Below are 24742 nucleotides of genomic sequence, written 5' to 3'. Positions count from 1 at the left end.
CAGAATTTTTTCAAAGTCCCATGCTGGCCAGAATTTTTTCTAAGTCTGACGCCTGGCCGAAAATTTTCAAAGTCCCATGCTGGCCAGATTTTTTTCTAAGTCCCATGCTGGCCAGAATTTTTTCTAAGTCTGATGCCTGTCTGAAATATTTCGAAGTCCCATGCTGGAAAGAATTTTTTCTAAGTCTGATGCCTGGCTGAAAAATTTCAAAGTCCCATGCTGGCCAGAATTTTTTCTAAGTCTGATGCCTAGCTGAAATTTTTCAAAGTCCCATGCTGGCCAGAATTTTTTCTAAGTCTGATGCCTGGCTGAAATATTTCAAAGTCCTATGCAGGCCAGAATTTTTTCTAAGTCTGACGCCTGGCCAAAAATTTTCAAAGTCCCATGCTGGCCAGAATTTTTTCAAAGTCCCATGCTGGCCAGAATTTTTTCTAAGTCTGACGCCTGGCCAAAAATTTTCAAAGTCCCATGCTGGCCAGAATTTTTTCAAAGTCCCATGCTGGCCAGAATTTTTTCTAAGTCTGACGCCTGGCCAAAAATTTTCAAAGTCCCTTACTGGCCGAAAATGTTCAAAGTCCCTTACTGGCCAGAATTTTTTCTAAGTCCCATGCTGGCCAGAATTTTTTCTAAGTCCCATGCTGGCCAGAATTTTTTCTAAGTCTGATGCCTGGCTGAAATATTTCAAAGTCCTATGCAGGCCAGAATTTTTTCTAAGTCTGATGCCTGGCCGAAAATTTTCAAAGTCCCATGCTGGCCAGAATTTTTTCTAAGTCCCATGCTGGCCAGAATTTTTTCTAAGTCTGATGCCTGGCTGAAATATTTCAAAGTCCTATGCAGGCCAGAATTTTTTCTAAGTCTGACGCCTGGCCGAAAATTTTCAAAGTCCCATGCTGGCCAGAATTTTTTCTAAGTCTGATGCCTGGCTGAAAATTTTCAAAGTCCCATGCTGGCCAGAATTTTTTCTAAGTCTGATGCCTGGCCAGAATTTTTTCTAAGTCTGATGCCTGGCTGAAATATTTCAAAGTCCTATGCAGGCCAGAATTTTTTCTAAGTCTGACGCCTGGCCAAAAATTTTCAAAGTCCCATGCTGGCCAGAATTTTTTCTAAGTCTGATGCCTGGCCAAAAATTTTCAAAGTCCCATGCTGGCCAGAATTTTTTTCTAAGTCTGATGCCTGGCTGAAAATTTTCAAAGTCCCATGCTGGCCAGAATTTTTTCTAAGTCTGATGCCTGGCTGAAATATTTCAAAGTCCTATGCAGGCCAAATTTTTTTCTGTCTGACGCCTGGCTGAAAATTTTCAAAGTCCCATGCTGGCCAGAATTTTTTCTAAGTCTGACGCCTGGCCGAAAATTTTCAAAGTCCCATGCTGGCCAGAATTTTTTCAAAGTCTGATACCTAGCTGAAAATTTTCAAAGTCCCATGCTGGCCAGAATTTTTTCTAAGTCTGATGCCTGGCCAGAATTTTTTCTAAGTCTGATGCCTGGCTGAAATATTTCAAAGTCCTATGCAGGCCAGAATTTTTTCTAAGTCTGACGCCTGGCCAAAAATTTTCAAAGTCCCATGCTGGCCAGAATTTTTTCAAAGTCCCATGCTGGCCAGAATTTTTTCTAAGTCTGACGCCTGGCCGAAAATGTTCAAAGTCCCATGCTGGCCAGAATTTTTTCAAAGTCCCATGCTGGCCAGAATATTTTCAAAGTCCCATGCTGGCCAGAATTTTTTCTAAGTCTGACGCCTGGCCAAAAATTTTCAAAGTCCCATGCTGGCCAGAATTTTTTCAAAGTCCCATGCTGGCCAGAATTTTTTCTAAGTCTGACGCCTGGCCAAAAATTTTCAAAGTCCCATGCTGGCCAGAATTTTTTCAAAGTCCCATGCTGGCCAGAATTTTTTCTAAGTCTGACGCCTGGCCGAAAATGTTCAAAGTCCCATGCTGGCCAGAATTTTTTCAAAGTCCCATGCTGGCCAGAATTTTTTCTAAGTCTGATGCCTGTCTGAAATATTTCGAAGTCCCATGCTGGAAAGAATTTTTTCTAAGTCTGATGCCTGGCTGAAAAATTTCAAAGTCCCATGCTGGCCAGAATTTTTTCTAAGTCTGATGCCTAGCTGAAATTTTTCAAAGTCCCATGCTGGCCAGAATTTTTTCTAAGTCTGATGCCTGGCTGAAATATTTCAAAGTCCTATGCAGGCCAGAATTTTTTCTAAGTCTGACGCCTGGCCAAAAATTTTCAAAGTCCCATGCTGGCCAGAATTTTTTCAAAGTCCCATGCTGGCCAGAATTTTTTCTAAGTCTGACGCCTGGCCGAAAATGTTCAAAGTCCCATGCTGGCCAGAATTTTTTCAAAGTCCCATGCTGGCCAGAATATTTTCAAAGTCCCATGCTGGCCAGAATTTTTTCTAAGTCTGACGCCTGGCCAAAAATTTTCAAAGTCCCATGCTGGCCAGAATTTTTTCAAAGTCCCATGCTGGCCAGAATTTTTTCTAAGTCTGACGCCTGGCCAAAAATTTTCAAAGTCCCATGCTGGCCAGAATTTTTTCAAAGTCCCATGCTGGCCAGAATTTTTTCTAAGTCTGACGCCTGGCCGAAAATGTTCAAAGTCCCATGCTGGCCAGATTTTTTTCTAAGTCCCATGCTGGCCAGAATATTTTCAAAGTCCCATGCTGGCCAAAAATTTTCAAAGTCCCATGCTGGCCAGAATTTTTTCAAAGTCCCATGCTGGCCAGAATTTTTTCTAAGTCTGACGCCTGGCCAAAAATTTTCAAAGTCCCATGCTGGCCAGAATTTTTTCAAAGTCCCATGCTGGCCAGAATTTTTTCTAAGTCTGATGCCTGTCTGAAATATTTCGAAGTCCCATGCTGGAAAGAATTTTTTCTAAGTCTGATGCCTGGCTGAAAAATTTCAAAGTCCCATGCTGGCCAGAATTTTTTCTAAGTCTGATGCCTAGCTGAAATTTTTCAAAGTCCCATGCTGGCCAGAATTTTTTCTAAGTCTGATGCCTGGCTGAAATATTTCAAAGTCCTATGCAGGCCAGAATTTTTTCTAAGTCTGACGCCTGGCCAAAAATTTTCAAAGTCCCATGCTGGCCAGAATTTTTTCTAAGTCCCATGCTGGCCAGAATTTTTTCTAAGTCTGACGCCTGGCCGAAAATTTTCAAAGTCCCATGCTGGCCAGAATTTTTTCAAAGTCCCATGCTGGCCAGAATTTTTTCTAAGTCTGATGCCTGGCTGAAAATTTTCAAAGTCCCATGCTGGCCAGAATTTTTTCAAAGTCCCATGCTGGCCAGAATTTTTTCTAAGTCTGATGCCTAGCTGAAATTTTTCAAAGTCCCATGCTGGCCAGAATTTTTTCAAAGTCCCATGCTGGCCAGAATTTTTTCTAAGTCTGACGCCTGGCCGAAAATGTTCAAAGTCCCATGCTGGCCAGAATTTTTTCAAAGTCCCATGCTGGCCAGAATATTTTCAAAGTCCCATGCTGGCCAGAATTTTTTCTAAGTCTGACGCCTGGCCAAAAATTTTCAAAGTCCCATGCTGGCCAGAATTTTTTCAAAGTCCCATGCTGGCCAGAATTTTTTCTAAGTCTGACGCCTGGCCAAAAATTTTCAAAGTCCCATGCTGGCCAGAATTTTTTCAAAGTCCCATGCTGGCCAGAATTTTTTCTAAGTCTGACGCCTGGCCGAAAATGTTCAAAGTCCCATGCTGGCCAGATTTTTTTCTAAGTCCCATGCTGGCCAGAATATTTTCAAAGTCCCATGCTGGCCAAAAATTTTCAAAGTCCCATGCTGGCCAGAATTTTTTCAAAGTCCCATGCTGGCCAGAATTTTTTCTAAGTCTGACGCCTGGCCAAAAATTTTCAAAGTCCCATGCTGGCCAGAATTTTTTCAAAGTCCCATGCTGGCCAGAATTTTTTCTAAGTCTGATGCCTGTCTGAAATATTTCGAAGTCCCATGCTGGAAAGAATTTTTTCTAAGTCTGATGCCTGGCTGAAAAATTTCAAAGTCCCATGCTGGCCAGAATTTTTTCTAAGTCTGATGCCTAGCTGAAATTTTTCAAAGTCCCATGCTGGCCAGAATTTTTTCTAAGTCTGATGCCTGGCTGAAATATTTCAAAGTCCTATGCAGGCCAGAATTTTTTCTAAGTCTGACGCCTGGCCAAAAATTTTCAAAGTCCCATGCTGGCCAGAATTTTTTCTAAGTCCCATGCTGGCCAGAATTTTTTCTAAGTCTGACGCCTGGCCGAAAATTTTCAAAGTCCCATGCTGGCCAGAATTTTTTCAAAGTCCCATGCTGGCCAGAATTTTTTCTAAGTCTGATGCCTGGCTGAAAATTTTCAAAGTCCCATGCTGGCCAGAATTTTTTCAAAGTCCCATGCTGGCCAGAATTTTTTCTAAGTCTGATGCCTAGCTGAAATTTTTCAAAGTCCCATGCTGGCCAGAATTTTTTCAAAGTCCCATGCTGGCCAGAATATTTTCAAAGTCCCATGCTGGCCAGAATTTTTTCTAAGTCTGATGCCTGGCTGAAAATTTTCAAAGTCCCATGCTGGCCAGAATATTTTCAAAGTCCCATGCTGGCCAGAATTTTTTTCTAAGTCCCATGCTGGTCAGAATTTTTTCTAAGTCTGATGCCTGGCTGAAATATTTCAAAGTCCTATGCAGGCCAGAATTTTTTCTAAGTCTGATGCCTGGCCGAAAATTTTCAAAGTCCCATGCTGGCCAGAAATTTTTTCTGTCTGACGCCTGGCTGAAAATTTTCAAAGTCCCATGCTGGCCAGAATTTTTTCTAAGTCCCATGCTGGCCAGAATTTTTTCAAAGTCCCATGCTGGTCAGAATTTTTTCTAAGTCTGATGCCTGGCTGAAAATTTTCAAAGTCCCATGCTGGCCAGAATTTTTTTCTAAGTCTGATGCCTGGCTGAAAATTTTCAAAGTCCCATGCTGGCCAGAATTTTTTCTAAGTCTGATGCCTGGCTGAAAATTTTCAAAGTCCCATGCTGGCCAGAATATTTTCAAAGTCCCATGCTGGCCAGAATTTTTTCTAAGTCTGACGCCTGGCCAAAAATTTTCAAAGTCCCATGCTGGCCAGAATTTTTTCAAAGTCCCATGCTGGCCAGAATTTTTTCTAAGTCTGACGCCTGGCCGAAAATGTTCAAAGTCCCATGCTGGCCAGAATTTTTTCAAAGTCCCATGCTGGTCAGAATTTTTTCTAAGTCTGATGCCTGGCTGAAAATTTTCAAAGTCCCATGCTGGCCAGAATTTTTTTCTAAGTCTGATGCCTGGCTGAAAATTTTCAAAGTCCCATGCTGGCCAGAATTTTTTCTAAGTCTGATGCCTGGCTGAAAATTTTCAAAGTCCCATGCTGGCCAGAATATTTTCAAAGTCCCATGCTGGCCAGAATTTTTTCAAAGTCCCATGCTGGCCAGAATTTTTTCTAAGTCTGATGCCTGGCTGAAAATGTTCAAAGTCCCATGCTGGCCAGAATTTTTTCTAAGTCTGATGCCTGGCTGAAAATTTTCAAAGTCCCATGCTGGCCAGAATTTTTTCTAAGTCTGATGCCTGGCTGAAAATTTTCAAAGTCCCATGCTGGCCAGAATTTTTTCTAAGTCTGATGCCTGGCTGAAAATTTTCGAAGTCCCATGCTGGCCAGAATTTTTTCTAAGTCTGATGCCTAGCTGAAATATTTCAAAGTCCTATGCAGGCCAGAATTTTTTCTAAGTCTGACGCCTGGCCAAAAATTTTCAAAGTCCCTTACTGGCCGAAAATGTTCAAAGTCCCTTACTGGCCAGAATTTTTTCTAAGTCCCATGCTGGCCAGAATTTTTTCTAAGTCCCATGCTGGCCAGAATTTTTTCTAAGTCTGATGCCTGGCTGAAATATTTCAAAGTCCTATGCAGGCCAGAATTTTTTCTAAGTCTGACGCCTGGCCGAAAATTTTCAAAGTCCCATGCTGGCCAGAATTTTTTCTAAGTCTGATGCCTGGCTGAAAATTTTCAAAGTCCCATGCTGGCCAGAATTTTTTCTAAGTCTGATGCCTGGCCAGAATTTTTTCTAAGTCTGATGCCTGGCTGAAATATTTCAAAGTCCTATGCAGGCCAGAATTTTTTCTAAGTCTGACGCCTGGCCAAAAATTTTCAAAGTCCCATGCTGGCCAGAATTTTTTCTAAGTCTGATGCCTGGCCAAAAATTTTCAAAGTCCCATGCTGGCCAGAATTTTTTTCTAAGTCTGATGCCTGGCCAAAAATTTTCAAAGTCCCATGCTGGCCAGAATTTTTTCAAAGTCCCATGCTGGCCAGAATTTTTTCTAAGTCTGACGCCTGGCCGAAAATGTTCAAAGTCCCATGCTGGCCAGAATTTTTTCAAAGTCCCATGCTGGTCAGAATTTTTTCTAAGTCTGATGCCTGGCTGAAAATTTTCAAAGTCCCATGCTGGCCAGAATTTTTTTCTAAGTCTGATGCCTGGCTGAAAATTTTCAAAGTCCCATGCTGGCCAGAATTTTTTCTAAGTCTGATGCCTGGCTGAAAATTTTCAAAGTCCCATGCTGGCCAGAATATTTTCAAAGTCCCATGCTGGCCAGAATTTTTTCAAAGTCCCATGCTGGCCAGAATTTTTTCTAAGTCTGATGCCTGGCTGAAAATGTTCAAAGTCCCATGCTGGCCAGAATTTTTTCTAAGTCTGATGCCTGGCTGAAAATTTTCAAAGTCCCATGCTGGCCAGAATTTTTTCTAAGTCTGATGCCTGGCTGAAAATTTTCAAAGTCCCATGCTGGCCAGAATTTTTTCTAAGTCTGATGCCTGGCTGAAAATTTTCGAAGTCCCATGCTGGCCAGAATTTTTTCTAAGTCTGACGCCTGGCCAAAAATTTTCAAAGTCCCATGCTGGCCAGAATTTTTTCAAAGTCCCATGCTGGCCAGAATTTTTTCTAAGTCTGACGCCTGGCCGAAAATTTTCAAAGTCCCATGCTGGCCAGATTTTTTTCTAAGTCCCATGCTGGCCAGAATTTTTTCTAAGTCTGATGCCTGTCTGAAATATTTCGAAGTCCCATGCTGGAAAGAATTTTTTCTAAGTCTGATGCCTGGCTGAAAAATTTCAAAGTCCCATGCTGGCCAGAATTTTTTCTAAGTCTGATGCCTAGCTGAAATTTTTCAAAGTCCCATGCTGGCCAGAATTTTTTCTAAGTCTGATGCCTGGCTGAAATATTTCAAAGTCCTATGCAGGCCAGAATTTTTTCTAAGTCTGACGCCTGGCCAAAAATATTCAAAGTCCCATGCTGGCCAGAATTTTTTCAAAGTCCCATGCTGGCCAGAATTTTTTCTAAGTCTGACGCCTGGCCAAAAATTTTCAAAGTCCCATGCTGGCCAGAATTTTTTCAAAGTCCCATGCTGGCCAGAATTTTTTCTAAGTCTGACGCCTGGCCAAAAATTTTCAAAGTCCCTTACTGGCCGAAAATGTTCAAAGTCCCTTACTGGCCAGAATTTTTTCTAAGTCCCATGCTGGCCAGAATTTTTTCTAAGTCCCATGCTGGCCAGAATTTTTTCTAAGTCTGATGCCTGGCTGAAATATTTCAAAGTCCTATGCAGGCCAGAATTTTTTCTAAGTCTGATGCCTGGCCGAAAATTTTCAAAGTCCCATGCTGGCCAGAATTTTTTCTAAGTCCCATGCTGGCCAGAATTTTTTCTAAGTCTGATGCCTGGCTGAAATATTTCAAAGTCCTATGCAGGCCAGAATTTTTTCTAAGTCTGACGCCTGGCCGAAAATTTTCAAAGTCCCATGCTGGCCAGAATTTTTTCTAAGTCTGATGCCTGGCTGAAAATTTTCAAAGTCCCATGCTGGCCAGAATTTTTTCTAAGTCTGATGCCTGGCCAGAATTTTTTCTAAGTCTGATGCCTGGCTGAAATATTTCAAAGTCCTATGCAGGCCAGAATTTTTTCTAAGTCTGACGCCTGGCCAAAAATTTTCAAAGTCCCATGCTGGCCAGAATTTTTTCTAAGTCTGATGCCTGGCCAAAAATTTTCAAAGTCCCATGCTGGCCAGAATTTTTTTCTAAGTCTGATGCCTGGCTGAAAATTTTCAAAGTCCCATGCTGGCCAGAATTTTTTCTAAGTCTGATGCCTGGCTGAAATATTTCAAAGTCCTATGCAGGCCAAATTTTTTTCTGTCTGACGCCTGGCTGAAAATTTTCAAAGTCCCATGCTGGCCAGAATTTTTTCTAAGTCTGACGCCTGGCCGAAAATTTTCAAAGTCCCATGCTGGCCAGAATTTTTTCAAAGTCTGATACCTAGCTGAAAATTTTCAAAGTCCCATGCTGGCCAGAATTTTTTCTAAGTCTGATGCCTGGCCAGAATTTTTTCTAAGTCTGATGCCTGGCTGAAATATTTCAAAGTCCTATGCAGGCCAGAATTTTTTCTAAGTCTGACGCCTGGCCAAAAATTTTCAAAGTCCCATGCTGGCCAGAATTTTTTCAAAGTCCCATGCTGGCCAGAATTTTTTCTAAGTCTGACGCCTGGCCGAAAATGTTCAAAGTCCCATGCTGGCCAGAATTTTTTCAAAGTCCCATGCTGGCCAGAATATTTTCAAAGTCCCATGCTGGCCAGAATTTTTTCTAAGTCTGACGCCTGGCCAAAAATTTTCAAAGTCCCATGCTGGCCAGAATTTTTTCAAAGTCCCATGCTGGCCAGAATTTTTTCTAAGTCTGACGCCTGGCCAAAAATTTTCAAAGTCCCATGCTGGCCAGATTTTTTTCTAAGTCCCATGCTGGCCAGAATATTTTCAAAGTCCCATGCTGGCCAAAAATTTTCAAAGTCCCATGCTGGCCAGAATTTTTTCAAAGTCCCATGCTGGCCAGAATTTTTTCTAAGTCTGATGCCTGTCTGAAATATTTCGAAGTCCCATGCTGGAAAGAATTTTTTCTAAGTCTGATGCCTGGCTGAAAAATTTCAAAGTCCCATGCTGGCCAGAATTTTTTCTAAGTCTGATGCCTAGCTGAAATTTTTCAAAGTCCCATGCTGGCCAGAATTTTTTCTAAGTCCCATGCTGGCCAGAATTTTTTCTAAGTCTGACGCCTGGCCAAAAATTTTCAAAGTCCCATGCTGGCCAGAATTTTTTCAAAGTCCCATGCTGGCCAGAATTTTTTCTAAGTCTGATGCCTGTCTGAAATATTTCGAAGTCCCATGCTGGAAAGAATTTTTTCTAAGTCTGATGCCTGGCTGAAAAATTTCAAAGTCCCATGCTGGCCAGAATTTTTTCTAAGTCTGATGCCTAGCTGAAATTTTTCAAAGTCCCATGCTGGCCAGAATTTTTTCTAAGTCTGATGCCTGGCTGAAATATTTCAAAGTCCTATGCAGGCCAGAATTTTTTCTAAGTCTGACGCCTGGCCAAAAATTTTCAAAGTCCCATGCTGGCCAGAATTTTTTCTAAGTCCCATGCTGGCCAGAATTTTTTCTAAGTCTGACGCCTGGCCGAAAATGTTCAAAGTCCCATGCTGGCCAGATTTTTTTCTAAGTCCCATGCTGGCCAGAATATTTTCAAAGTCCCATGCTGGCCAAAAATTTTCAAAGTCCCATGCTGGCCAGAATTTTTTCAAAGTCCCATGCTGGCCAGAATTTTTTCTAAGTCTGATGCCTAGCTGAAATTTTTCAAAGTCCCATGCTGGCCAGAATTTTTTCAAAGTCCCATGCTGGCCAGAATTTTTTCTAAGTCTGACGCCTGGCCAAAAATTTTCAAAGTCCCATGCTGGCCAGAATTTTTTCTAAGTCTGATGCCTGGCTGAAAATTTTCAAAGTCCCATGCTGGCCAGAATATTTTCAAAGTCCCATGCTGGCCAGAATTTTTTTCTAAGTCCCATGCTGGTCAGAATTTTTTCTAAGTCTGATGCCTGGCTGAAATATTTCAAAGTCCTATGCAGGCCAAAATTTTTTCTAAGTCTGATGCCTGGCCGAAAATTTTCAAAGTCCCATGCTGGCCAGAATTTTTTCTAAGTCTGATGCCTGGCTGAAAATTTTCAAAGTCCCATGCTGGCCAGAATATTTTCAAAGTCCCATGCTGGCCAGAATTTTTTCTAAGTCTGACGCCTGGCCAAAAATTTTCAAAGTCCCATGCTGGCCAGAATTTTTTCAAAGTCCCATGCTGGCCAGAATTTTTTCTAAGTCTGACGCCTGGCCGAAAATGTTCAAAGTCCCATGCTGGCCAGAATTTTTTCAAAGTCCCATGCTGGTCAGAATTTTTTCTAAGTCTGATGCCTGGCTGAAAATTTTCAAAGTCCCATGCTGGCCAGAATTTTTTTCTAAGTCTGATGCCTGGCTGAAAATTTTCAAAGTCCCATGCTGGCCAGAATTTTTTCTAAGTCTGATGCCTGGCTGAAAATTTTCAAAGTCCCATGCTGGCCAGAATATTTTCAAAGTCCCATGCTGGCCAGAATTTTTTCAAAGTCCCATGCTGGCCAGAATTTTTTCTAAGTCTGATGCCTGGCTGAAAATGTTCAAAGTCCCATGCTGGCCAGAATTTTTTCTAAGTCTGATGCCTGGCTGAAAATTTTCAAAGTCCCATGCTGGCCAGAATTTTTTCTAAGTCTGATGCCTGGCTGAAAATTTTCAAAGTCCCATGCTGGCCAGAATTTTTTCTAAGTCTGATGCCTGGCTGAAAATTTTCGAAGTCCCATGCTGGCCAGAATTTTTTCTAAGTCTGATGCCTAGCTGAAATATTTCAAAGTCCTATGCAGGCCAGAATTTTTTCTAAGTCTGACGCCTGGCCAAAAATTTTCAAAGTCCCTTACTGGCCGAAAATGTTCAAAGTCCCTTACTGGCCAGAATTTTTTCTAAGTCCCATGCTGGCCAGAATTTTTTCTAAGTCCCATGCTGGCCAGAATTTTTTCTAAGTCTGATGCCTGGCTGAAATATTTCAAAGTCCTATGCAGGCCAGAATTTTTTCTAAGTCTGATGCCTGGCCGAAAATTTTCAAAGTCCCATGCTGGCCAGAATTTTTTCTAAGTCCCATGCTGGCCAGAATTTTTTCTAAGTCTGATGCCTGGCTGAAATATTTCAAAGTCCTATGCAGGCCAGAATTTTTTCTAAGTCTGACGCCTGGCCGAAAATTTTCAAAGTCCCATGCTGGCCAGAATTTTTTCTAAGTCTGATGCCTGGCTGAAAATTTTCAAAGTCCCATGCTGGCCAGAATTTTTTCTAAGTCTGATGCCTGGCTGAAATATTTCAAAGTCCTATGCAGGCCAGAATTTTTTCCAAGTCTGACGCCTGGCCAAAAATTTTCAAAGTCCCATGCTGGCCAGAATTTTTTCTAAGTCTGATGCCTGGCCAAAAATTTTCAAAGTCCCATGCTGGCCAGAATTTTTTTCTAAGTCTGATGCCTGGCTGAAAATTTTCAAAGTCCCATGCTGGCCAGAATTTTTTCTAAGTCTGATGCCTGGCTGAAATATTTCAAAGTCCTATGCAGGCCAAATTTTTTTCTGTCTGACGCCTGGCTGAAAATTTTCAAAGTCCCATGCTGGCCAGAATTTTTTCTAAGTCTGACGCCTGGCCGAAAATTTTCAAAGTCCCATGCTGGCCAGAATTTTTTCAAAGTCTGATACCTAGCTGAAAATTTTCAAAGTCCCATGCTGGCCAGAATTTTTTCTAAGTCTGATGCCTGGCCAGAATTTTTTCTAAGTCTGATGCCTGGCTGAAATATTTCAAAGTCCTATGCAGGCCAGAATTTTTTCTAAGTCTGACGCCTGGCCGAAAATGTTCAAAGTCCCATGCTGGCCAGAATTTTTTCAAAGTCCCATGCTGGCCAGAATATTTTCAAAGTCCCATGCTGGCCAGAATTTTTTCTAAGTCTGACGCCTGGCCAAAAATTTTCAAAGTCCCATGCTGGCCAGAATTTTTTCAAAGTCCCATGCTGGCCAGAATTTTTTCTAAGTCTGACGCCTGGCCAAAAATTTTCAAAGTCCCATGCTGGCCAGAATTTTTTCAAAGTCCCATGCTGGCCAGAATTTTTTCTAAGTCTGACGCCTGGCCGAAAATGTTCAAAGTCCCATGCTGGCCAGATTTTTTTCTAAGTCCCATGCTGGCCAGAATATTTTCAAAGTCCCATGCTGGCCAAAAATTTTCAAAGTCCCATGCTGGCCAGAATTTTTTCAAAGTCCCATGCTGGCCAGAATTTTTTCTAAGTCTGACGCCTGGCCAAAAATTTTCAAAGTCCCATGCTGGCCAGAATTTTTTCAAAGTCCCATGCTGGCCAGAATTTTTTCTAAGTCTGATGCCTGTCTGAAATATTTCGAAGTCCCATGCTGGAAAGAATTTTTTCTAAGTCTGATGCCTGGCTGAAAAATTTCAAAGTCCCATGCTGGCCAGAATTTTTTCTAAGTCTGATGCCTAGCTGAAATTTTTCAAAGTCCCATGCTGGCCAGAATTTTTTCTAAGTCTGATGCCTGGCTGAAATATTTCAAAGTCCTATGCAGGCCAGAATTTTTTCTAAGTCTGACGCCTGGCCAAAAAATTTCAAAGTCCCATGCTGGCCAGAATTTTTTCTAAGTCCCATGCTGGCCAGAATTTTTTCTAAGTCTGACGCCTGGCCGAAAATTTTCAAAGTCCCATGCTGGCCAGAATTTTTTCAAAGTCCCATGCTGGCCAGAATTTTTTCTAAGTCTGATGCCTGGCTGAAAATTTTCAAAGTCCCATGCTGGCCAGAATTTTTTCAAAGTCCCATGCTGGCCAGAATTTTTTCTAAGTCTGATGCCTAGCTGAAATTTTTCAAAGTCCCATGCTGGCCAGAATTTTTTCAAAGTCCCATGCTGGCCAGAATTTTTTCTAAGTCTGACGCCTGGCCAAAAATTTTCAAAGTCCCATGCTGGCCAGAATTTTTTCTAAGTCTGATGCCTGGCTGAAAATTTTCAAAGTCCCATGCTGGCCAGAATATTTTCAAAGTCCCATGCTGGCCAGAATTTTTTTCTAAGTCCCATGCTGGTCAGAATTTTTTCTAAGTCTGATGCCTGGCTGAAATATTTCAAAGTCCTATGCAGGCCAGAATTTTTTCTAAGTCTGATGCCTGGCCGAAAATTTTCAAAGTCCCATGCTGGCCAGAAATTTTTTCTGTCTGACGCCTGGCTGAAAATTTTCAAAGTCCCATGCTGGCCAGAATTTTTTCTAAGTCCCATGCTGGCCAGAATTTTTTCAAAGTCCCATGCTGGCCAGAATTTTTTCTAAGTCTGATGCCTGGCTGTAAAATGTTCAAAGTCCCATGCTGGCCAGAATTTTTTCAAAGTCCCTGCTGGCCAGAATTTTTTCTAAGTCTGACGCCTGGCTGAAAATCTTCAAAGTCCCATGCTGGCCAGAATTTTTTCTAAGTCTGATGCCTGGCTGAAAATTTTCAAAGTCCCATGCTGGCCAGAATTTTTTCAAAGTCCCATGCTGGCCAGAATTTTTTCTAAGTCTGATGCCTGGCTGAAATATTTCAAAGTCCCATGCTGGCCAGAATTTTTTCAAAGTCCCATGCTGGCCAGAATTTTTTCTAAGTCTGATGCCTGGCTGAAATATTTCAAAGTCCTATGCAGGCCAAATTTTTTTCTGTCTGACGCCTGGCTGAAAATTTTCAAAGTCCCATGCTGGCCAGAATTTTTTCAAAGTCCCATGCTGGCCAGAATTTTTTCTAAGTCTGATGCCTGTCTGAAATATTTCGAAGTCCCATGCTGGAAAGAATTTTTTCTAAGTCTGATGCCTGGCTGAAAAATTTCAAAGTCCCATGCTGGCCAGAATTTTTTCTAAGTCTGATGCCTAGCTGAAATTTTTCAAAGTCCCATGCTGGCCAGAATTTTTTCTAAGTCTGATGCCTGGCTGAAAATGTTCAAAGTCCCTGCTGGCCAGAATTTTTTCTAAGTCTGACGCCTGGCCAAAAATTTTCAAAGTCCCATGCTGGCCAGAATTTTTTCTAAGTCCCATGCTGGCCAGAATTTTTTCTAAGTCCCATGCTGGCCAGAATTTTTTCTAAGTCTGATGCCTGGCTGAAAATTTTCAGTCACATGCTGGCCAGAATTTTTTCTAAGTCTGATGCCTGGCTGTAAAATGTTCAAAGTCCCATGCTGGCCAGAATTTTTTCAAAGTCCCTGCTGGCCAGAATTTTTTCTAAGTCTGACGCCTGGCTGAAAATCTTCAAAGTCCCATGCTGGCCAGAATTTTTTCTAAGTCTGACGCCTGGCCAAAAATTTTCAAAGTCCCTTACTGGCCAGAATTTTTTCTAAGTCCCATGCTGGCCAGAATTTTTTCTAAGTCCCATGCTGGCCAGAATTTTTTCTAAGTCTGATGCCTGGCTGAAATATTTCAAAGTCCCTTACTGGCCAGAATTTTTTCTAAGTCTGATGCCTGGCCAAAAATTTTCAAAGTCCCTTACTGGCCAGAATTTTTTCTAAGTCCCATGCTGGCCAGAATTTTTTCTAAGTCTGATGCCTGGCTGAAATATTTCAAAGTCCTATGCAGGCCAGAATTTTTTCTAAGTCTGATGCCTGGCTGAAAATTTTCAAAGTCCCATGCTGGCCAGAATTTTTTCTAAGTCTGACGCCTGGCCGAAATATTTCAAAGTCCCTTACTGGCCAGAATTTTTTCTAAGTCCCATGCTGGCCAGAATATTTTCAAAGTCCCATGCTGGCCAGAATTTTTTCTAAGTCTGATGCCTGGCTGAAATATTTCAAAGTCCTATGCAGGCCAGAATTTTTTCTAAGTCTGACGCCTGGCCAAAAATTTTCAAAGTCCCATGCTGGCCAGAATTTTTTCAAAGTCCCATGCTGGCCAGAATTTTTTTCTAAGTCTGATGCCTGGCTGAAAATTTTCAAAGTCCCATGCTGGCCAGAATTTTTTCTAAGTCTGATGCCTGGCTGAAAATTTTCAAAGTCCCATGCTGGCCAGAATATTTTCAAAGTCCCATGCTGGCCAGAATTTTTTCTAAGTCTGACGCCTGGCCAAAAATTTTCAAAGTCCCATGCTGGCCAGAATTTTTTCAAAGTCCCATGCTGGCCAGAATTTTTTCTAAGTCTGACGCCTGGCCGAAAATGTTCAAAGTCCCATGCTGGCCAGAATTTTTTCAAAGTCCCATGCTGGTCAGAATTTTTTCTAAGTCTGATGCCTGGCTGAAAATTTTCAAAGTCCCATGCTGGCCAGAATTTTTTTCTAAGTCTGATGCCTGGCTGAAAATTTTCAAAGTCCCATGCTGGCCAGAATTTTTTCTAAGTCTGATGCCTGGCTGAAAATTTTCAAAGTCCCATGCTGGCCAGAATATTTTCAAAGTCCCATGCTGGCCAGAATTTTTTCTAAGTCTGACGCCTGGCCAAAAATTTTCAAAGTCCCATGCTGGCCAGAATTTTTTCAAAGTCCCATGCTGGCCAGAATTTTTTCTAAGTCTGATGCCTGGCTGAAAAATTTCAAAGTCCCATGCTGGCCAGAATTTTTTCAAAGTCCCATGCTGACCAGAATTTTTTCAAAGTCCCATGCTGGCCAGAACTTTTTCTAAGTCTGACGCCTGGCCAAAAATTTTCAATGTCCCATGCTGGCCAGAATTTTTTCTAAGTCTGATGCCTGGCTGAAATATTTCAAAGTCCTATGCAGGCCAAAATTTTTTCTGTCTGACGCCTGGCTGAAAATTTTCAAAGTCCCATGCTGATCAGAATTTTTTCTAAGTCTGATGCCTGGCTGAAAAATTTCAAAGTCCCATGCTGGCCAGAATTTTTTCTAAGTCCCATGCTGGCCAGAATTTTTTCTAAGTCTGATGCCTGGCTGAAATATTTCAAAGTCCCATGCTGGCCAGAATTTTTTCAAAGTCCCATGCTGGCCAGAATTTTTTCTAAGTCCCATGCTGGCCAGAATTTTTTTCTAAGTCTGATGCCTGGCTGAAAATGTTCAAAGTCCCTGCTGGCCAGAATTTTTTCTAAGTCTGACGCCTGGCCGAAAATTTTCAAAGTCCCATGCTGGCCAGAATTTTTTCTAAGTCTGATGCCTGGCTGAAAATTTTCAAAGTCCCATGCTGACCAGAATTTTTTCAAAGTCCGATGCTGGCCAGAATTTTTTCAAAGTCCCATGCTGGCCAGAATTTTTTCTAAGTCTGATGCCTGGCTGAAAATTTTCAAAGTCCCATGCTGGCCAGAATTTTTTCTAAGTCTGATGCCTGGCTGAAAATTTTCAAAGTCCCTTACTGGCCGAAAATTTTCAAAGTCCCTTACTGGCCAGAATTTTTTCTAAGTCCCATGCTGGCCAGAATTTTTTCTAAGTCTGATGCCTGGCTGAAATATTTCAAAGTCCTATGCAGGCCAGAATTTTTTCTAAGTCTGACGCCTGGCCAAAAATTTTCAAAGTCCCATGCTGGCCAGAATTTTTTCAAAGTCCCATGCTGGCCAGAATTTTTTCTAAGTCTGATGCCTGGCTGAAATATTTCAAAGTCCCATGCTGGCCAGAATTTTTTCAAAGTCCCATGCTGGCCAGAATTTTTTCTAAGTCCTATGCAGGCCAAAATTTTTTCTGTCTGACGCCTGGCTGAAAATTTTCAAAGTCCCATGCTGATCAGAATTTTTTCTAAGTCTGATGCCTGGCTGAAAAATTTCAAAGTCCCATGCTGGCCAGAATTTTTTCTAAGTCCCATGCTGGCCAGAATTTTTTCTAAGTCTGATGCCTGGCTGAAAATTTTCAAAGTCCCTTACTGGCCGAAAATTTTCAAAGTCCCTTACTGGCCAGAATTTTTTCTAAGTCCCATGCTGGCCAGAATTTTTTCTAAGTCTGATGCCTGGCTGAAATATTTCAAAGTCCTATGCAGGCCAGAATTTTTTCTAAGTCTGACGCCTGGCCAAAAATTTTCAAAGTCCCATGCTGGCCAGAATTTTTTCAAAGTCCCATGCTGGCCAGAATTTTTTCTAAGTCTGATGCCTGGCTGAAATATTTCAAAGTCCTATGCAGGCCGAATTTTTTTCTGTCTGACGCCTGGCCGAAAATTTTCAAAGTCCCATGCTGGCCAGAATTTTTTCTAAGTCTGATGCCTGGCCAGAATTTTTTCTAAGTCTGATGCCTGGCTGAAATATTTCAAAGTCCCATGCTGGCCAGAATTTTTTCAAAGTCCCATGCTGGCCAGAATTTTTTCTAAGTCTGACGCCTGGCCAAAAATTTTCAAAGTCCCTTACTGGCCAGAATTTTTTCTAAGTCCCATGCTGGCCAGAATTTTTTCTAAGTCCCATGCTGGCCAGAATTTTTTCTAAGTCTGATGCCTGGCTGAAATATTTCAAAGTCCTATGCAGGCCAGAATTTTTTCTAAGTCTGATGCCTGGCTGAAAATTTTCAAAGTCCCATGCTGGCCAGAATTTTTTTCTAAGTCTGATGCCTGGCTGAAAATTTTCAAAGTCCCATGCTGGCCAGAATTTTTTCTAAGTCTGATGCCTGGCTGAAAATTTTCAAAGTCCCATGCTGGCCAGAATATTTTCAAAGTCCCATGCTGGCCAGAATTTTTTCTAAGTCTGATGCCTGGCTGAAAATGTTCAAAGTCCCATGCTGGCCAGAATTTTTTCTAAGTCTGATGCCTGGCTGAAAATTTTCAAAGTCCCATGCTGGCCAGAATTTTTTCTAAGTCTGATGCCTGGCTGAAAATTTTCAAAGTCCCATGCTGGCCAGAATTTTTTCTAAGTCTGATGCCTGGCTGAAAATTTTCGAAGTCCCATGCTGGCCAGAATTTTTTCTAAGTCTGATGCCTAGCTGAAATATTTCAAAGTCCTATGCAGGCCAGAATTTTTTCTAAGTCTGACGCCTGGCCAAAAATTTTCAAAGTCCCTTACTGGCCGAAAATGTTCAAAGTCCCTTACTGGCCAGAATTTTTTCTAAGTCCCATGCTGGCCAGAATTTTTTCTAAGTCCCATGCTGGCCAGAATTTTTTCTAAGTCTGATGCCTGGCTGAAATATTTCAAAGTCCTATGCAGGCCAGAATTTTTTCTAAGTCTGATGCCTGGCCGAAAATTTTCAAAGTCCCATGCTGGCCAGAATTTTTTCTAAGTCCCATGCTGGCCAGAATTTTTTCTAAGTCTGATGCCTGGCTGAAAATTTTCAAAGTCCCATGCTGGCCAGAATTTTTTCTAAGTCTGATGCCTGGCTGAAATATTTCAAAGTCCTATGCAGGCCAGAATTTTTTCCAAGTCTGACGCCTGGCCAAAAATTTTCAAAGTCCCATGCTGGCCAGAATTTTTTCTAAGTCTGATGCCTGGCCAAAAATTTTCAAAGTCCCATGCTGGCCAGAATTTTTTTCTAAGTCTGATGCCTGGCTGAAAATTTTCAAAGTCCCATGCTGGCCAGAATTTTTTCTAAGTCTGATGCCTGGCTGAAATATTTCAAAGTCCTATGCAGGCCAAATTTTTTTCTGTCTGACGCCTGGCTGAAAATTTTCAAAGTCCCATGCTGGCCAGAATTTTTTCTAAGTCTGACGCCTGGCCGAAAATTTTCAAAGTCCCATGCTGGCCAGAATTTTTTCAAAGTCTGATACCTAGCTGAAAATTTTCAAAGTCCCATGCTGGCCAGAATTTTTTCTAAGTCTGATGCCTGGCCAGAATTTTTTCTAAGTCTGATGCCTGGCTGAAATATTTCAAAGTCCTATGCAGGCCAGAATTTTTTCTAAGTCTGACGCCTGGCCAAAAATTTTCAAAGTCCCATGCTGGCCAGAATTTTTTCAAAGTCCCATGCTGGCCAGAATTTTTTCTAAGTCTGACGCCTGGCCGAAAATGTTCAAAGTCCCATGCTGGCCAGAATTTTTTCAAAGTCCCATGCTGGCCAGAATATTTTCAAAGTCCCATGCTGGCCAGAATTTTTTCTAAGTCTGACGCCTGGCCAAAAATTTTCAAAGTCCCATGCTGGCCAGAATTTTTTCAAAGTCCCATGCTGGCCAGAATTTTTTCTAAGTCTGACGCCTGGCCAAAAATTTTCAAAGTCCCATGCTGGCCAGAATTTTTTCAAAGTCCCATGCTGGCCAGAATTTTTTCTAAGTCTGACGCCTGGCCGAAAATGTTCAAAGTCCCATGCTGGCCAGATTTTTTTCTAAGTCCCATGCTGGCCAGAATATTTTCAAAGTCCCATGCTGGCCAAAAATTTTCAAAGTCCCATGCTGGCCAGAATTTTTTCAAAGTCCCATGCTGGCCAGAATTTTTTCTAAGTCTGACGCCTGGCCAAAAATTTTCAAAGTCCCATGCTGGCCAGAATTTTTTCAAAGTCCCATGCTGGCCAGAATTTTTTCTAAGTCTGATGCCTGTCTGAAATATTTCGAAGTCCCATGCTGGAAAGAATTTTTTCTAAGTCTGATGCCTGGCTGAAAAATTTCAAAGTCCCATGCTGGCCAGAATTTTTTCTAAGTCTGATGCCTAGCTGAAATTTTTCAAAGTCCCATGCTGGCCAGAATTTTTTCTAAGTCTGATGCCTGGCTGAAATATTTCAAAGTCCTATGCAGGCCAGAATTTTTTCTAAGTCTGACGCCTGGCCAAAAAATTTCAAAGTCCCATGCTGGCCAGAATTTTTTCTAAGTCCCATGCTGGCCAGAATTTTTTCTAAGTCTGACGCCTGGCCGAAAATTTTCAAAGTCCCATGCTGGCCAGAATTTTTTCAAAGTCCCATGCTGGCCAGAATTTTTTCTAAGTCTGATGCCTGGCTGAAAATTTTCAAAGTCCCATGCTGGCCAGAATTTTTTCAAAGTCCCATGCTGGCCAGAATTTTTTCTAAGTCTGATGCCTAGCTGAAATTTTTCAAAGTCCCATGCTGGCCAGAATTTTTTCAAAGTCCCATGCTGGCCAGAATTTTTTCTAAGTCTGACGCCTGGCCAAAAATTTTCAAAGTCCCATGCTGGCCAGAATTTTTTCTAAGTCTGATGCCTGGCTGAAAATTTTCAAAGTCCCATGCTGGCCAGAATATTTTCAAAGTCCCATGCTGGCCAGAATTTTTTTCTAAGTCCCATGCTGGTCAGAATTTTTTCTAAGTCTGATGCCTGGCTGAAATATTTCAAAGTCCTATGCAGGCCAGAATTTTTTCTAAGTCTGATGCCTGGCCGAAAATTTTCAAAGTCCCATGCTGGCCAGAAATTTTTTCTGTCTGACGCCTGGCTGAAAATTTTCAAAGTCCCATGCTGGCCAGAATTTTTTCTAAGTCCCATGCTGGCCAGAATTTTTTCAAAGTCCCATGCTGGCCAGAATTTTTTCTAAGTCTGATGCCTGGCTGTAAAATGTTCAAAGTCCCATGCTGGCCAGAATTTTTTCAAAGTCCCTGCTGGCCAGAATTTTTTCTAAGTCTGACGCCTGGCTGAAAATCTTCAAAGTCCCATGCTGGCCAGAATTTTTTCTAAGTCTGATGCCTGGCTGAAAATTTTCAAAGTCCCATGCTGGCCAGAATTTTTTCAAAGTCCCATGCTGGCCAGAATTTTTTCTAAGTCTGATGCCTGGCTGAAATATTTCAAAGTCCCATGCTGGCCAGAATTTTTTCAAAGTCCCATGCTGGCCAGAATTTTTTCTAAGTCTGATGCCTGGCTGAAATATTTCAAAGTCCTATGCAGGCCAAATTTTTTTCTGTCTGACGCCTGGCTGAAAATTTTCAAAGTCCCATGCTGGCCAGAATTTTTTCAAAGTCCCATGCTGGCCAGAATTTTTTCTAAGTCTGATGCCTGTCTGAAATATTTCGAAGTCCCATGCTGGAAAGAATTTTTTCTAAGTCTGATGCCTGGCTGAAAAATTTCAAAGTCCCATGCTGGCCAGAATTTTTTCTAAGTCTGATGCCTAGCTGAAATTTTTCAAAGTCCCATGCTGGCCAGAATTTTTTCTAAGTCTGATGCCTGGCTGAAAATGTTCAAAGTCCCTGCTGGCCAGAATTTTTTCTAAGTCTGACGCCTGGCCAAAAATTTTCAAAGTCCCATGCTGGCCAGAATTTTTTCTAAGTCCCATGCTGGCCAGAATTTTTTCTAAGTCCCATGCTGGCCAGAATTTTTTCTAAGTCTGATGCCTGGCTGAAAATTTTCAGTCACATGCTGGCCAGAATTTTTTCTAAGTCTGATGCCTGGCTGTAAAATGTTCAAAGTCCCATGCTGGCCAGAATTTTTTCAAAGTCCCTGCTGGCCAGAATTTTTTCTAAGTCTGACGCCTGGCTGAAAATCTTCAAAGTCCCATGCTGGCCAGAATTTTTTCTAAGTCTGATGCCTGGCTGAAAATTTTCAAAGTCCCATGCTGGCCAGAATTTTTTCAAAGTCCCATGCTGGCCAGAATTTTTTCTAAGTCTGATGCCTGGCTGAAATATTTCAAAGTCCCATGCTGGCCAGAATTTTTTCAAAGTCCCATGCTGGCCAGAATTTTTTCTAAGTCTGATGCCTGGCTGAAATATTTCAAAGTCCTATGCAGGCCAAATTTTTTTCTGTCTGACGCCTGGCTGAAAATTTTCAAAGTCCCATGCTGGCCAGAATTTTTTCAAAGTCCCATGCTGGCCAGAATTTTTTCTAAGTCTGATGCCTGTCTGAAATATTTCGAAGTCCCATGCTGGAAAGAATTTTTTCTAAGTCTGATGCCTGGCTGAAAAATTTCAAAGTCCCATGCTGGCCAGAATTTTTTCTAAGTCTGATGCCTAGCTGAAATTTTTCAAAGTCCCATGCTGGCCAGAATTTTTTCTAAGTCTGATGCCTGGCTGAAAATGTTCAAAGTCCCTGCTGGCCAGAATTTTTTCTAAGTCTGACGCCTGGCCAAAAATTTTCAAAGTCCCTTACTGGCCAGAATTTTTTCTAAGTCCCATGCTGGCCAGAATTTTTTCTAAGTCCCATGCTGGCCAGAATTTTTTCTAAGTCTGATGCCTGGCTGAAATATTTCAAAGTCCCTTACTGGCCAGAATTTTTTCTAAGTCTGATGCCTGGCCAAAAATTTTCAAAGTCCCTTACTGGCCAGAATTTTTTCTAAGTCCCATGCTGGCCAGAATTTTTTCTAAGTCCCATGCTGGCCAGAATTTTTTCTAAGTCTGATGCCTGGCTGAAATATTTCAAAGTCCTATGCAGGCCAGAATTTTTTCTAAGTCTGATGCCTGGCTGAAAATTTTCAAAGTCCCATGCTGGCCAGAATTTTTTCTAAGTCTGACGCCTGGCCGAAATATTTCAAAGTCCCTTACTGGCCAGAATTTTTTCTAAGTCCCATGCTGGCCAGAATATTTTCAAAGTCCCATGCTGGCCAGAATTTTTTCTAAGTCTGATGCCTGGCTGAAATATTTCAAAGTCCTATGCAGGCCAGAATTTTTTCTAAGTCTGACGCCTGGCCAAAAATTTTCAAAGTCCCATGCTGGCCAGAATTTTTTCAAAGTCCCATGCTGGCCAGAATTTTTTTCTAAGTCTGATGCCTGGCTGAAAATTTTCAAAGTCCCATGCTGGCCAGAATTTTTTCTAAGTCTGATGCCTGGCTGAAATATTTCAAAGTCCTATGCAGGCCAAAATTTTTTCTGTCTGACGCCTGGCTGAAAAATTTCAAAGTCCCATGCTGGCCAGAATTTTTTCTAAGTCCCATGCTGGCCAGAATTTTTTCTAAGTCTGATGCCTGGCTGAAATATTTCAAAGTCCCATGCTGGCCAGAATTTTTTCAAAGTCCCATGCTGGCCAGAATTTTTTCTAAGTCCCATGCTGGCCAGAATTTTTTTCTAAGTCTGATGCCTGGCTGAAAATGTTCAAAGTCCCTGCTGGCCAGAATTTTTTCTAAGTCTGACGCCTGGCCGAAAATTTTCAAAGTCCCATGCTGGCCAGAATTTTTTCTAAGTCTGATGCCTGGCTGAAAATTTTCAAAGTCCCATGCTGACCAGAATTTTTTCAAAGTCCGATGCTGGCCAGAATTTTTTCAAAGTCCCATGCTGGCCAGAATTTTTTCTAAGTCTGATGCCTGGCTGAAAATTTTCAAAGTCCCATGCTGGCCAGAATTTTTTCTAAGTCTGATGCCTGGCTGAAAATTTTCAAAGTCCCTTACTGGCCGAAAATTTTCAAAGTCCCTTACTGGCCAGAATTTTTTCTAAGTCCCATGCTGGCCAGAATTTTTTCTAAGTCTGATGCCTGGCTGAAATATTTCAAAGTCCTATGCAGGCCAGAATTTTTTCTAAGTCTGACGCCTGGCCAAAAATTTTCAAAGTCCCATGCTGGCCAGAATTTTTTCAAAGTCCCATGCTGGCCAGAATTTTTTCTAAGTCTGATGCCTGGCTGAAATATTTCAAAGTCCCATGCTGGCCAGAATTTTTTCAAAGTCCCATGCTGGCCAGAATTTTTTCTAAGTCCTATGCAGGCCAAAATTTTTTCTGTCTGACGCCTGGCTGAAAATTTTCAAAGTCCCATGCTGATCAGAATTTTTTCTAAGTCTGATGCCTGGCTGAAAAATTTCAAAGTCCCATGCTGGCCAGAATTTTTTCTAAGTCCCATGCTGGCCAGAATTTTTTCTAAGTCTGATGCCTGGCTGAAATATTTCAAAGTCCCATGCTGGCCAGAATTTTTTCAAAGTCCCATGCTGGCCAGAATTTTTTCTAAGTCCCATGCTGGCCAGAATTTTTTTCTAAGTCTGATGCCTGGCTGAAAATGTTCAAAGTCCCTGCTGGCCAGAATTTTTTCTAAGTCTGACGCCTGGCCGAAAATTTTCAAAGTCCCATGCTGGCCAGAATTTTTTCTAAGTCTGATGCCTGGCTGAAAATTTTCAAAGTCCCATGCTGACCAGAATTTTTTCAAAGTCCGATGCTGGCCAGAATTTTTTCAAAGTCCCATGCTGGCCAGAATTTTTTCTAAGTCTGATGCCTGGCTGAAAATTTTCAAAGTCCCATGCTGGCCAGAATTTTTTCTAAGTCTGATGCCTGGCTGAAAATTTTCAAAGTCCCTTACTGGCCGAAAATTTTCAAAGTCCCTTACTGGCCAGAATTTTTTCTAAGTCCCATGCTGGCCAGAATTTTTTCTAAGTCTGATGCCTGGCTGAAATATTTCAAAGTCCTATGCAGGCCAGAATTTTTTCTAAGTCTGACGCCTGGCCAAAAATTTTCAAAGTCCCATGCTGGCCAGAATTTTTTCAAAGTCCCATGCTGGCCAGAATTTTTTCTAAGTCTGATGCCTGGCTGAAATATTTCAAAGTCCTATGCAGGCCGAATTTTTTTCTGTCTGACGCCTGGCCGAAAATTTTCAAAGTCCCATGCTGGCCAGAATTTTTTCTAAGTCTGATGCCTAGCTGAAAATTTTCAAAGTCCCATGCTGGCCAGAATTTTTTCTAAGTCTGATGCCTGGCCAGAATTTTTTCTAAGTCTGATGCCTGGCTGAAATATTTCAAAGTCCCATGCTGGCCAGAATTTTTTCAAAGTCCCATGCTGGCCAGAATTTTTTCTAAGTCTGACGCCTGGCCAAAAATTTTCAAAGTCCCTTACTGGCCAGAATTTTTTCTAAGTCCCATGCTGGCCAGAATTTTTTCTAAGTCCCATGCTGGCCAGAATTTTTTCTAAGTCTGATGCCTGGCTGAAATATTTCAAAGTCCTATGCAGGCCAGAATTTTTTCTAAGTCTGACGCCTGGCCGAAAATTTTCAAAGTCCCATACTGGCCAGAAATCTTTCTAAGTCTGATGCCTGGCTGAAATATTTCAAAGTCCTATGCAGGCCAAAATTTTTTCTGTCTGACGCCTGGCTGAAAATTTTCAAAGTCCCATGCTGGCCAGAATTTTTTCTAAGTCTGACGCCTGGCCGAAAATTTTCAAAGTCCCATGCTGGCCAGAATTTTTTCTAAGTCTGATGCCTGGCTGAAAATTTTCAAAGT

Source organism: Festucalex cinctus, chromosome 19, assembly GCF_051991245.1.
Source record: "Festucalex cinctus isolate MCC-2025b chromosome 19, RoL_Fcin_1.0, whole genome shotgun sequence".
Lineage (NCBI taxonomy): Eukaryota > Metazoa > Chordata > Actinopteri > Syngnathiformes > Syngnathidae > Festucalex > Festucalex cinctus.
The sequence above is the reverse complement of the archived record's forward strand: the minus strand, read 5'-3'. Positions refer to the sequence as shown.